The sequence below is a fragment of the Stylophora pistillata genome, chromosome 1, assembly GCF_964205215.1.
Source record: "Stylophora pistillata chromosome 1, jaStyPist1.2, whole genome shotgun sequence".
Taxonomy (NCBI): Eukaryota; Metazoa; Cnidaria; class Anthozoa; order Scleractinia; family Pocilloporidae; genus Stylophora; species Stylophora pistillata.
In genome coordinates, this window is record NC_142519.1 from 50,957,578 (window position 1) to 50,971,747 (window position 14,170).

A 14,170-nucleotide genomic window follows, 5' to 3' on the forward strand; every position below is an offset into this window, starting at 1 on the left:
CTTCATATGTGTTCCCCTTCCACAGTGACCAGTTAAAATACAAACACGTTACGAGGATCTACAGACTCGCTCAAAATAACGCTTCGCTTGATTATTTTATCATAATAACAATTCAATGTGAAATTGTCGCAAATCGTCGAAAAAGGAATGAATAATACTCTATAAATAGCCAGAGCAACTTCGACATGTTACCCCACGTATCATAGGCGATTTGTAAAATTATTTAGCAGAGAAATCCTTCAATTGGGAAAGAAGATATATACAAGCGCGAAAGTCTTCAGGATCCTGCGCATGAGAAATGCGCAAGCCTAAAGCCCCCATAGTGGCGTTATACAAAATCGCCTTTGTATCCTCTTTACACTATATTAGTAATACTTCGTAGTTATAATTTTAGTAGTACTGTGACGCAAAAATTGAACTCGACTCTCTACTCAAGCTGTTCTTTCGCAAGCATCACTTCAACCTGAGTTGTGCAGTGTCTTCCCTGATGTTAATAGTTACTGGAACTTTTCACTCAAACGCTTTTCCATTGATTTACTCTTAAATGAGCTCAAAATGTATATGCGCTCGCTGACCGTGAAGACGGTTTGGAGAGACCTGTAGGCGACGTTCTACGACTATGACCCAGACCTCCTCTTCAAACAACAAGGCACCCTAGTACTCGTACGTGTTCTCGACAACAAGGCACTCTAGTACTCATACGTGTCCTCTCATAGCAAGATATGTGCACTTCTGAATGGAAAGAATGATTCTGACAAAGTTTAACTTTCGCATAAAGGTCCCTTTTCAAATCTGTACTGTGCCATCTGACAAATTCCTTACAAAAGAACAAACGCTGCGGCCAGGACAAGCAAATGGAAGATCTGGCGGCTCTGAAACTGAATACAAAGTAGAGGAGTAACGGTTTCTAAAGAAACTGTGGCGCTGCATTGGTAAAAGGTATTACAAGATTTGATTTTGTCAGCTGAGTTGATTTTGTGAATTAGCCATTGTTTTCAAAGCTTACATTTCGAGCGTAAGTCAATAAAAATGAATTTAAAGAGTTAATAGGTAGACTTAAAGCCGCAAGGGCAGGACTTCGATGAATTATCTAAACTATCTATCTTAGAAGAATTATTAGACATAATTCTAATACAGATATGATTTTCTGGTGATGTTTAGCAACCGAACTTCCAGTGCGCGGTTTGAGTTAAACCTGACGAAAGATAAAGAGCCCAAGAAACATTTAACAAAACTGATGATAAGAGCCGCAAAGGCTTGCTTACCCAGATGTCACACTTGCCGGGAAAAAATCTCTCAGGAATTCGAGTGACACACGTAACGGCACTTGCAGTGTAGAGTAGACACATCAGAGCGACCCAATCGCCCGCAGCTTGCCGGTACGCTAAAGTTACTCCATACAAACATATGAGATGTATTACAGGAATAAATCCGCAGTAGCCAAATCAGAGCATTATACCTGAAACGAACATTTCATGCGAAATCAAATTATGTTTCCATTGTACATACCTAGTGCGCATGACTAGCGCGCAGCCAGCTTAACAAATTGGCGGAATATTCTTTCTGAGATGAGCTCTCCAGTGATGCAAATTGTCATTTTATTGTAAAGAGATATGAATAAGCATCGGGAATAAATCTTCGAAAACAGTATTTGAGTACCTGCTGGTACATACAAAATTATGGTTTTATTTGAGACTGAAGTGAGAATGAGTATGAAATAATAATATAAAAGAGCCAAAGGACACTTTTTTCTTTCTAGTTCAAGTTTCCATAACATTGTATATCAAAGATTTTCAATGCAGGTTTCATTTTCAGAGAAAGATCAAGTCCTACATAGAAGAGGCCCTATTCGCTGTTTTTCAGGCACTGTCTCTGTGTTCAATCGCATGCGCCTCCATAGATATTTTATGAATGTATCATCATTTTTGTTATATAATACCGTCGCTGTGACACTCTCTTTTCAAATAAATACAATAAGGTTTGCCAATTAAAAGTGATTTTCGAAAGAATTTCATTAGTTTATATGTTTTTGCAAAAAAAAAAAAAAAGAAAGAAATAGCTTGCCGCAATGTGAAACATTAGGCACCAGTCGCATAGCCAACCAGTCTATATTGATAAGACCTGATAGCTTTATTCAATCTTCATCCAATCAGATGGAAAAAGTAAACAAACGCGGCGTTTTCCCGCGCTTTAAGCAGTTTGCGAGTATTTACTTTGAACTCTTATTGGCCACTGATAATGTAAACCTTTGTTTTGATTGGTCGCTGTGACTATTATCATTTATCCTTTTGTTTTTGGACACTTAATTGAAAACTGCTATATTAATTGAGTTTTGAACGACAAATTTACCTGCTCTAAATATTCGGTAATGGAGCGCGCTGAATTTGTCCCATACGGAAAGAATGATGCAGATCACACCAAGAGAACAGATCATTGACATGTATACACTCTTCAAAACTCTTGAATGGTAGAAACCATAATATAACGGAGGTAGAAATGATCCCATGATGAATATTGCTCTCCCTACGTAATGGAGCCTTGAAAATCAAATGGAACAAAGCACATCAACATTTGACCAAACGAATTTATATACGGCTCGCACAAATACGGGTCGGACAGAGGGAATTCGATGAACAAATAAGACAGAATTCCAACAACACTAGAAGCATTTGGAAAACAATCAGGTCATGTATTTCAAATAGGGCTCGCACAAAGGGAATTCGTTTAAAAACAAATAACACAGAATTCCAACAACACTAGAAGCATTTGGTAAACAATCAGGTCATGTATTCCAAAACAGCCCATGAATGTCAAGAGTTTTACTAAAGATGATCAAACCGTAGCAAACGAATTTAACAAGTTCTTTAGCTCGGTTGCGAAATCTACGATAGAAAAAAATCAACTTCTCGCTAACAAATTTAATTACGCGCCCGCTCCGGACACCTTCATTCCGAGAAACTATCCAACTTCAGAACAGTTCTCTTTCACCGTGATGGAATGCTCTCAGGTTACAGACATTGTTAATTCAATACCTAACAACAAAGTTCCAGGAATTGACAAAGTACCACCTCGTGTAATTAAAGAGAGTTTGCCGCAGACCATCGCTCCTTGTATCACCTCCATCGTTAATGCCTCTCTTGAAAGTGGTGTTTTTCCAGCTTCTCGGAAAATTTCCGAAGTTTAGCCAATTCTCAAGAATGGAGATCACGAAGAAGCTAACAACTATAGACCAATATCGCTGCTCCCAGTACTCTCCAAGATATGCGAAAGAGCGGCATTAAATCAGCTGTCTTCATATTTAACAACTAATCAAAGGATATCAGCGAAACAAAGCGGCAACAAAAGATGGCATTCAACTGAAACAGCACTGATCTCTACTACTGATTTTATTCCTCGCGCTATCGACCAGAAAAAAATCACTGCAATCGTATATCTTGATATGAGCCTGAAAGCCTTTGACACTATCAACCACGTGATTCTTCTAAAGAAACTAAAGAACATTGGTTTATCATCTTCTGCACTTCAGTGGTCGAAAGCTGTCTTTCTCAATGAAGAGAAGCAGTCCGCATCAACTCTGTATTATCTGATAGATTACCAGTAGTCAAGGGTGTACCGCAAGGGAGTGTACTAGGAGCATTATTATTTATCATTAACATTTATGTAAACAACCTGCCAAACATCTGTCAGGATGGTTCAACTGTATGCTATGTGGATGACACAAAGCTTCTATTATCCTTTAGTGCGAATGATTCTATTCAAGGTATAGAAAGAGTGAACTCTGCTCTGCAATGGATACGCGATTGATGTTTCGACAACTGCTTAATGCTTAATCCTGAGAGGAATAGACTGATGGTCTTTGGCAGTCGAAGAATGTCTCTTAAAATGCCAGACTTTAAATTGTCCCTGCTTGGAAAGGAAATCATCCCAGCTCAAACAGTCAGAGACCTTGGTGTTACTTTCGATCCCACACTATCATTTGACAATCATATCTCTGCGACTGTCCCATCTTGCACATCGAAACTATCCCAACTAAACCGCATTTGATTCGCTTTTAACAAAGATCTGCTTGAAACTATAATTAACGCAGTTGTTTTTAGTAAGATGTACTACTGTTCGTCAGTATGGTTGTCCACATCAGCTTGTAGTGTTCATAAGCTACGATATGTTCAAAATTTTGCCGCCCGAATTATTTGCAATGTAAAGAAGTATGATCATATTTCTTCCACATTAAGGAATCTACGCTGGCTACCGGTAAAAACAATCCTGTACTATCGTGATGCTACCTTATCATTTAAATGTATAACAGTCCAAGCGCCTGAATATTTGACATCCGAGCTTGTAACAAGAGGCAGCGTATCTGGGCGTATAACGAGGAACTTTTAACAACTTAACATTCCTCTTTTTAAAACTACAACAGGTCAGAGGACCTTTTATTATAGAAGTGTAGCCATCTGGAATAAACTTGACCCAAGATTGAAAGTATATGAAAAGCCAGCTTCTTTTAAGAGAGCCTTTGTTCTTTTAAGAGAGCTTTGAAAAGGTATCTCCTGAATGACTCTTTATTTAAATAAGCATTCTATTTTTAAGTTATAAGTAATTCATGTTGTATATAACGGGTTATTAGTTAGTTTTGTATGTATAGTACCAAGTATGTAAATTATATAATTGTTCACTGAAAAGCCCAAGACCGGGATGTGTTCAATGAAATGTATGTATGCATATATGTAATTTCGTAATACATCATCTTAGACTTTCTCGTAGAAACTAAGGGAGGAAATGGCTCACTAGCTGGACAGGGTAACTAACTAACAAATTATTTGTAGACCGGTCAAACAGCGGGTTGACTATGTAGCCTGCTAAATCATCACCTGGCTGAAAAGCTGAGTAAATGATAGTATGACTTGCTTACTGACTAAAGAGCTTACTGACTTTAAGACTGACTGACTGGCTTACTGACTTACTGACTGATTGACCGACTGGCTGACGGGCTGACGGACTGATTGACCTACTGACTGACTGACTGACTGACTGACTGATTGACTGTCGGACTGATTGACCGACTAACTGACTGACTGACTGACTGACTGACTGACTATATTACTGACTGACTCACCGACCGACTGAAAACGAGATTTTGTTTGACCGAATCGTTAACTGATTGAATGACTGACTAACTGCTGTCAGACGGAGATTGACTGACTGACTGACCGAACCGAATGAGTGGTTGAATAATGTAACAATTATGTGACTAACTTTATTGCACGGTGGCTTTTTTTTTTCGCTCATTTACTTTAACGTTCATTTTATTAAAGAAGCGATATAATCAAGACTCCATTAAGACAAGATTTACGAATGAACCCAGTTCAAGCCTCCGAGTGACTGCGCCATTCCTCGGCGTGGAAAAATATAACATGTTAAGTTATAGAAATACAGGCAACCTTACCTTCGAAATATGATCTTGGAGACCGTCTTTGAATGGCAGTAAACAGTGTGAAAAATCCAGGAAACTCCCAAACACATGATTGCGCCGACAAAGAAGCAGCTAAAGACAAGTATTTCTAGCCAGTCTCCAGGGAATGGATTCGCGACAGTGACGGGTCGTAAAAGCATGTACGATGTACGTAATACACACAAACACAATAAAACCAATCAAATGAGTCCAAATATTTATTACCCGTTTCACTCTGAAGTTTAAAGATACTCTTAAAGCAGTATCTAAAACATGGCACAGGTGGTCTGTGGAAACTGGATGAAAATTATTTTCCGCAAGGCCAGTCTGGTAGTTCAGAATGGGACAGAAGGTGTTTTTCATTATGAGATACCAACTCTGACTCATAGCGAAATGATTTCTTCCTCTGAAACATTATTCCTAGTCTCTTGTCAATTTTCTTTTGCAGCATTTTGCTTTCTTTCGTGTCTTTGAGGAGTACCAGTCATGTCTTTTCAACAATATAAGTCTCCTTTGAGCTCGTAAGTGAGTACGATCCAACAGAGAAAACCTAATCTTGCCCAGTAGGCAAACATTAAATGAATACCTACAACGCCGGTTTATGAAATCTAAACAGTACTGACTATAGGTCATCGTATTCACCAGCTTCTCGCGTGCGTTTATGCAAAATACGATTCTATGTGCTATTCTTTTACCCAATAATTCAAACCTGTCCTTAATTCTAAAACAATGATTTCTTGAATTAGCTTATCAAACGGAAACGCACAGTTGAAATCACGTTATCTCAACAATGCTAATGATTGACTCCATAGAAAATATTGTCTCTAATGACGCTATGAAATTAACTTCAACTTAAGGATGTAAACTTTTCTCTCGTAATTTAATGTATCAGGGTTTGGCATAAAAGTAAAGTCTCAAGAGAAAGTGTAACGTTCAGTTATTCGAACGACTCAGAAATGTGTTGCAAAACATTTCGATTTATAATAACATTCAGTGTTGTGATAAAGATTATCCTCAAGCTGTCACTTAATTGACCAAACCATCAACCCGGATATAAAAAATCTCCCTATTATCTTTCCGTGTGTAGTTGAATTACCTTTAGTTAACTAGCAGTTTGTCGCCTCAGTTCAGTGATGCTTGTCTGTACTGCGGTTCAAATTTATAAGAATTATATTGCTCCTCACGCTTTCATTTGAGCATTTGAAGGATAAAGATATTTTCCGAGCATTTAAGACCTTAAGTTTATGTTGATTTCCTTTCTTGGTTTCATCGCTTCTGACTGTTAACCGACAACAGAAAGATTTCCCGGTCTTACCGGAGTCTTAATCTTTTCAGAACCATAGACAATGTTCAATAAATCACTCAAACGCATTACTAAGCGGTACGGATATTTTCATTCTTATGGTTTTCAAGGCTTTGAAAACAAAACTTACGCTTCAAATCCGGACATGTCTTTCACGGACTCTAACAACTTCAGAAAGGTATTAACTTTGAACATATCCTTAGTTGTTATTAGATATCCTTACTTATTGCTTGGCTGTAATAAGAAATTATTAAATTCAAGCTTCCCTTTTGGGTTATTGAGGAAAAATACACGAACAGTGTGGCGATAAAGTTTGGTGTAACTGAACCTGCGTCTCATTACCACAGACTAACCAACCGATTAAAATCCTCCTTATTTTGTGCCTATTTTTTTCCCAACCCGGCAATAAAAAATTTTGCGAAAAAGAGAAGAGAAAGCAGCCCACCACTTTCTCGTATTTTGATATTTCCAAAATATTTGTCTTTTAATTTCCTCCAAAAGAAAAGAAAAACATTAATATTGAATTCAGTACCACTTTACGAAACATTATCAGTTCCCTTTGCGGTTTCACAGGAGCTGGTTCCCAAAGCAACATGAAGAACCACCGTAATTACATCAACAGTCTTTCGCAGAAAAATTTGAATATTCCATGTCAAACACTAAAGGCCCACTTTTTCTAGTCAGTTCATTGTATTTCTCGACCATTCAATCGGCGTTCCAGAGATTTCAGTTTGCTTCTTGGTGAAGTGGGATGATTGGTATAATGTTAGAATCGATTCATCAACGAAGTCGAGAATCCAGTTAAGACCAAATAGCCTTATTGGCCTAGCAAACCCAGTGCAGGTTTAGTGAGTCCCTTCAGGTCGGGACAGCATCAAATAACACCCATGCACGTATTGCGGGCGCACAGTAAGCTCGCTCCGCGAGTTGCTGTTGCAGTCAGCTGCATTATAATCGGACTCTTTCCGAGTTCTCAAACTTCACACTTTCTAATTTTGGGATTTATCTGAATGAGAATTGAAAGTCATTTATATCTCAAAGGCTTCACAATTGTAATCAATTTAGAACAGAAGCCTGGTCTCAAGGTATCCCGGCCAGAAAACGACTAAACTTCTTCTTCTGGTTGGACATTAGTAAAATATATTTGAAAGAATATTTAATTGATCCAAATATCGCCCGGATTATTTCCTTTTGACGAGAATATTGTCTTCCAATGCACGAGTTTTTATTTTTTTTCCTGACTCAAGTGTCAACTAATTTCGTTGTATTAATATTTCTTGCTTTCATATCCAGCTTTGAACTTGACCCTCCCCAGCGTGTATTGAGCTCATGCAGGAGCAGTCATCACCCGAGTTTTGTTTTCGAAAACATTACTTTGACTCCAGGTTTATCTTTCTCTAAATCAAGAGCCAATAATTGGGACAGAGAGCGAGTCTGAGGGCGTGGCCAGGATATGTGAATCTCACTCAGGTTATATTTAGAGTTACAATTAAACGAAAGTCTAATTCCTGGGACGTCCGCACATCTTAATTGAAGCGCGCCAGCCCTTATAATTATAATATGCATTGTAATGGCGACTGTTTAATATTCAACATGACCTTGTATTCGACCGCGATTTACAGGCGTCTGGATTTCGGCATAAATATACCGGATGAGTCTATTGAAGGGCCTGGTGAGTGCATTCCACAAAAAGAAGTTGCAGAAAGCGGTCCTACTCGTAAGCGCAAGACAACCGAGGTTTTGTGTTCCGAAGAAGACTCCAATTCTGTTTCCTTCGGCGGGAAAGCCGTGAGAAGAAGTCCGCGTCTCGCGGTTAAAGCTTTAAAAGGTCTTCCTGAAAAGAAACAGAAGAAAGCCAAGGAATTATCCCAAGAGCAGTATCTTCGGGAACTCAGGACCTCCAAAGAAGTGCAGACATTAAAAAAGCTGGAGGAAGAAGTCTATCAACTTGACGTTTTGCTGCGCTGTGAAATGGAAGCGATATCCGGCCATCACCAAAGTGCAGCTGTCAGCGTCTATCCTCGCAAGGAGAGGACCTTCAGTGAAAAACTTGGCACGTACCATCCAGTAAGATTACTTTTCTGTCCATCAGGGCATTATAAATTACAGGTATTCATCCATAAAACTGTCGACGAGGGTCAAGTTGACTTGAACGATCGATTGTCGGTGGAGCGAGTGATTGAGGTTCTTCGACCACATTCAGGTTTTGTTATGTGCCCTGGAATTTCAGACTACGATGCTATCTTCGCGGATATTCGCATTCAACCATCAAACGTGAAAGAAGAGCTTTGGCCTTGGAGACACATAAGTGCTAGAAAGTGCAAGTTGTGGCACAAACCGAGGAAGCTGGATTTGGCCGACGAAATGTGCGACATATGCAGCGAGTGTAGACTTGCGAGGAGACAAATGCTTGTTGTTCGTGACAGAAGAACGAGCTTGCCAGAAGAAGAGCGCAATGAAAGACAGCAGGCGTCGTCCAAAGTTAGATTGTCCTGCTTTAGCCCGGAAGCCAAAAATTGAGGCATGAGAACGTTCGAAAAGAGCGAAAGAATTTGATAAGAATTGCGGAGCGAATGATCAGTAGAACATCTGTGACAGTCAACCAACAACAGAATAGCGAGCTGGTGAAACTAGTTCAGTCAATTGAATAGAGCAATGAAGGACAAGAAGGTTTAGCGAAAGTAGTGGAAGAGGCTGACAATCACAAGCCCGGTACTGGAGCGATTATCCGTGAAATGTGGCAGATGGAGAAGGAATCATTTTTCAAGGACCAGGCCAAGAATGGTAAGTCAAGAATTTTAAGTTTCCTTTTTTCAAAAACACAAAGTAAACATCATTCATTACCATATTTCACCAGAGTTACGGTATGATACTCAAAGAGTCGTATTTCTTTCATACTATTTTAAAAACAAAGTGTGGTAGTAAAGCAGGTAGTTTGTAAGACAAATAAACGCACATGTACAAATGTACAATCAGTGAAAAATACTCTTTGATACCAGTTGATTAACAAGTAAAGTGATACTTATGCCACCCTTTTAAATTGAAATCATTGGTCGGAACCCTAAAAAACGCTCATTAGAGCTTGCTACGTTTCCTTTTGCCTTAACTATATCTATATAGACTATGTACGATGAATGAAGATTGGCAATAAATAAATGTATCTGTCTAAAGCAGAGTGTTCTTTTTCGATTTTAAGAAAATAATATTCGTTCGCTATCCGGTTATTCACATGTCGGCTATGTGCATAAATAATTTTTTTTCTGTTTATGTCAGTCCCCATCGAGTCATTTCTTTCTCTTTCTTCTAGAAACTGGAAGACAAAGTAATAAGTGGTCGTCTGCAACGATAAGAGTTGATAAGTTTTTTATTTAATTAAGTTTCATATGCTTTTCCAGAAACATGCATCAAAGGCATGAATTTACTAGTAGAGGGTTGCCCTGTATACAATAGTCCAAATATCAGAACAAAAACAACCAAAAAAAATTGCTTGACAATGTGCCATAAATACAAAAAAAAACTCTTGGTCTATTTCTTGATTTACATGTAAAAGGGAAAAGGAGACCATATAATTTGTGTTTTATACAATTTAATGTACTGTACATAAATGATTTTGTGTAATTTCACTTCTTTTATTTAATAGCTCTTGCCATCTATGCCAGAAGTCCAGCAGCATTTCGTGCTGTTCGAGACCTAGGCATCCTGCAAGTACCGTGCACCAAATATCTTCAACGTATCATTAGCAAAAATGCTGATGGGCCTTGGATCTAATGGGAAGACTACATTGCTCATCAAAGGCAAGAATATGAAAATTTCACCAAAATACAGGTTGATACAGGAAAGAATAGACCATTGGGCATTGGTGTCCTGGTTATTGATGAGACAAAGGCTAGTAAGAGCAACCATAATAAAGTCTTAATATAAAAATAAATAAATTAACAAATATAGCTGCTGGTTCATGTATTTCTGGGTCTTTTTCTTTGTTCTTTCTTATAATTATATCAGGCTTTATTTAAAGAAAAGTTTAACACAGTAGAAAGTCTTTACACTTGTAAAAGCCAGCTAAGTAAGTGCAGAAAATTAAAACTATGAATTTCTGGATGTCCCAATTGGCAAAAGTTAAACACAGGACAGAACAAAAAATTAAGTCATTGCTTTAGTGCAATCATCTTTAGTGCAAGAAATTTAACAGTTACTTCAACAATGTTGCAATAATTAATTTAGTTGATTCTACCTGGAAGCATTTACTTTACTTGAAACACAGGTGCAGTCAAAGATTGTTTGGAATTCAATGAATGGGACCGTTAGGGGCTATGCTATGAGTCCAGAGGAATTGCCTTGTCTACATGATGTGTATATGAGTGTTGGAGGGGATTCTGATCTACAGAAAATCTTAAATATCATTCAATTTTTGTGGAGAGATTAAACATCAAAGTTTCATGTTATTGGTCCTTATTTCACTTATTTCATCTTACTCAGTTCGTCTGGTGTATGATTCTTTTGGCATCACTGGTTTAAAAGCAGTTTTCCCTTTCTGTTAACCTTAGCCAATCAACTGTTGGTGGCCGTCAAGGAAGTAATGCATCTACCCTTATTGCCTTGCTGTTTGGCTTTCAGTTTGGCAAACATGGTCTGCCAGAGTTAACTGCAAGCACCCTACCAAGTCAGTGGTTTGAAGTACTGGCTCAGGCAATGTTTGAAGGAAATGCTCTGCATGATCTGCTGTTTGATGGAGAGGCTAGAAATCTTGACATAGAAGATGCTGTGGAGAGATGTGGAGATGATTTTCATATTTCAAGTTATGATCAAGCCATTGGGTTTGATTTGCAATCAGGAGATTTTTCACCTCTGATCACCACTTTGCAAGCAAGGGCAAGCCGGCAACAGAAGCAAGTGGCTGTTATGATCTCTAGCCTCTGCACTGTGGCAGTTCTAATTTGGGAGACAGAAGCCATTGCAATTGTAGATTCTCATTCCCATGGCCAGCGTGGAGCCATGGTAGGCTATGTACCCCATGGACAGGGTAGCTGTCGTGATATTGTAAACTGGTACTCAGGGGTGATGCAAAAATTCTTCAATGAAAATCTAGGCTTGCGCACTCTTACATTTGTTTCTTATGATTGCAGGTAGGCCTTTCGCCATAAAAGTTAATCTAAGTTCTTTGACTTTAGTGAATGGGGATAACAGTACATTAAACTTAACATATAAGAGTTTTTAAGGGTCATGTATCGCTTTCCCTGCAAGCAACTACATTTTTGCTGTATGACTTGGCTTGCAGAGAATTTTTTCACAGGTATATCACAGCTCATACAGGCAAATTGTAGCCCCTGGTGGCTGGGTAGAATGTGACAGGTGTTAAAGAAGGGAATTTTTCAATGTAGATCACACATGCGGATCTGGAGCATCACATAACTGAACTGACTGAAAGAAAATGAGGTTTTACTAGAGATACTTACCTTAAAAACTTAAGTGAAGAGCATAAATGTTTTTGGGGTTAGAAATTAGGGCCAGGCTTCCCTTATAAGTTTGGTTTCTTTAGCCCTCAAAATTTCTCTAGCCTTAAAGTATGTTTTGTCCTTACCTGTGTGATCACATAATGTCTCCGAGTTCCATACTTCTTACATGAAAATTAATGGTGTCTACCTTTTTTTAGTAATACTAAATGTCTTTAGGCTGTCTCTCAGTGGCTGACCAGCTTCAACAACTTTACCAGATTTGGCCAACTCCTTCTCAAATTTTCCTCTGAAGAACTCTTTTGTTCTTATGTTACATAGTCTGTGAAGTATATCACGGTATATCTTATTAATTACAGAAAAAGGTTAGGTTGTAGTTAATGCTCCACATTTTCCTATTGACCATTTGAAATATTTTAACAATTGCTCATCATTATACACATTAAAGTGAACTACTTCCAAAAAATTGTTTTGTGCTTGTTTAGTTTCCTCTCATTCGCGTATTCTGTGATTGTCAAATCAGCATCCCTAACAAAGTTAAGAAAATCCTTCTTCACAAAAGTCAAATACCCTCATCAAGCAGTTTTAGAGCCTGAGAAAGACTGTTTTTGTCAGATTCTTAAAGTTTCTCCAAAATATCCAGTTCAAGCTCCATGTTAATCCTGGTTTGCGAAGTGACCTTTCTCTTGCCTTTCTTTGTTGACAGGGTATCTTTTCTTAGTTTAATCATTTGACAGAGAGCTGCCCCTGACATTCTGTACAAAGTAACATCATCCTCTGGTAAAATGCTCTACTGAACCTGATCTACAGGCTTAGCAAGATTGTACGATTCGGACTGGGCGAAGTCGTAAACAAGAGAGTGCACAATTCTTGTCACGGCCCGAATTGTAGCGGATGAATGGTTAATGGACAAGTCGGTAAACACTGGAGCACAGACCTCTGAATTTTTTGATGAACCTTCCAAATAGCTTGTTAGAGTTTACATCCAGCGCAATGTCAAATGAAGTTTGCGGTCTTTCTTTTCTTCCTCTGCAACTGCAGATACATGTTCCATGTAAACCGAAAACATGTGATTCACCAGATTTCGCAGCTCGTTGTAGCGAGCCTCGAGTATTTCCTCGTTAAGCTTTCGATGGGTTTCCAAATGTTTCATGACCGGTTGTTTACAAAGCTCTTCCAATAAGAAATTCCAGCACATGGGACGTTTACCCTCTAGTTTCATTATAACTTCGTCTAGTTCCTTTTTTGTCAGCGTCTTTGTAGCTTTCTTTTTTGCATTTCCGCCGCGATTTGCTTGATACTTTTTAGTGTTTTTGTTTTTGTTTTTGTTGGAATTACTGGTCGTGCTTCACTAGTACCGGGAACGACTTTGGGCTCCCTCGTCTTTTTTGCGCGACGATTAACATTCTCCGCTCTCTGATGGCTTTTCGCTTTAGTTTTCTTTCTTCCACCTTTATTTGGTGCTAAAGGTCCTGCACCGAAATCACTGTCGTCGCTGTTAACGTGCGTAGCCCTTGTTGAAGTTGAAAGTTCGCTATCAGCATCGCTGTCCGCGCCGGACCTCAGTTCCTCCTCAAAGTCTGATATTTCATCGAGCGAATCATTCTACTCCAAGGAAATCGTGGAATCAACCTCTCAATATAGATTATCGGCATCATATTTTAAGATAAAACCTTTCCCGTGGACAAGAAAATCGCTCTCATCGATAAACCTTACCTCCACGCGCGACGCCATTTTTTTCTGACATCTTTTCTTGGATGACTCTTGACATCACCGATTAAAGTCTGCGGACCTCTCGGAAAACCAACTTCCGATAAATGCAAGGGTCTAAATAACTTTAGTGAAATTCACATATCCCAAGGGCCTGACTGGGCGTTTCCGTCTCTGTCCCAATGATGGCTCTTATCTAAATTTACTTTGTTAAGCTGAGTATAGATACAAAGAAGGCAAGAAGTGGCCTTATGTCTT

General features: G+C 38.7%; 2 pseudogenes; one reads left to right on the forward strand and one right to left on the reverse strand.

The window, feature by feature from the left end:
- Positions 1–508: 508 nt before the first annotated feature.
- Positions 509–5,900, reverse strand: LOC148742973 (adiponectin receptor protein 2-like; annotated as a pseudogene).
- A 5,288-nt stretch (positions 5,901–11,188) lies between these two features.
- Positions 11,189–11,879, forward strand: LOC148742974 (uncharacterized; annotated as a pseudogene).
- Positions 11,880–14,170: the final 2,291 nt, after the last annotated feature.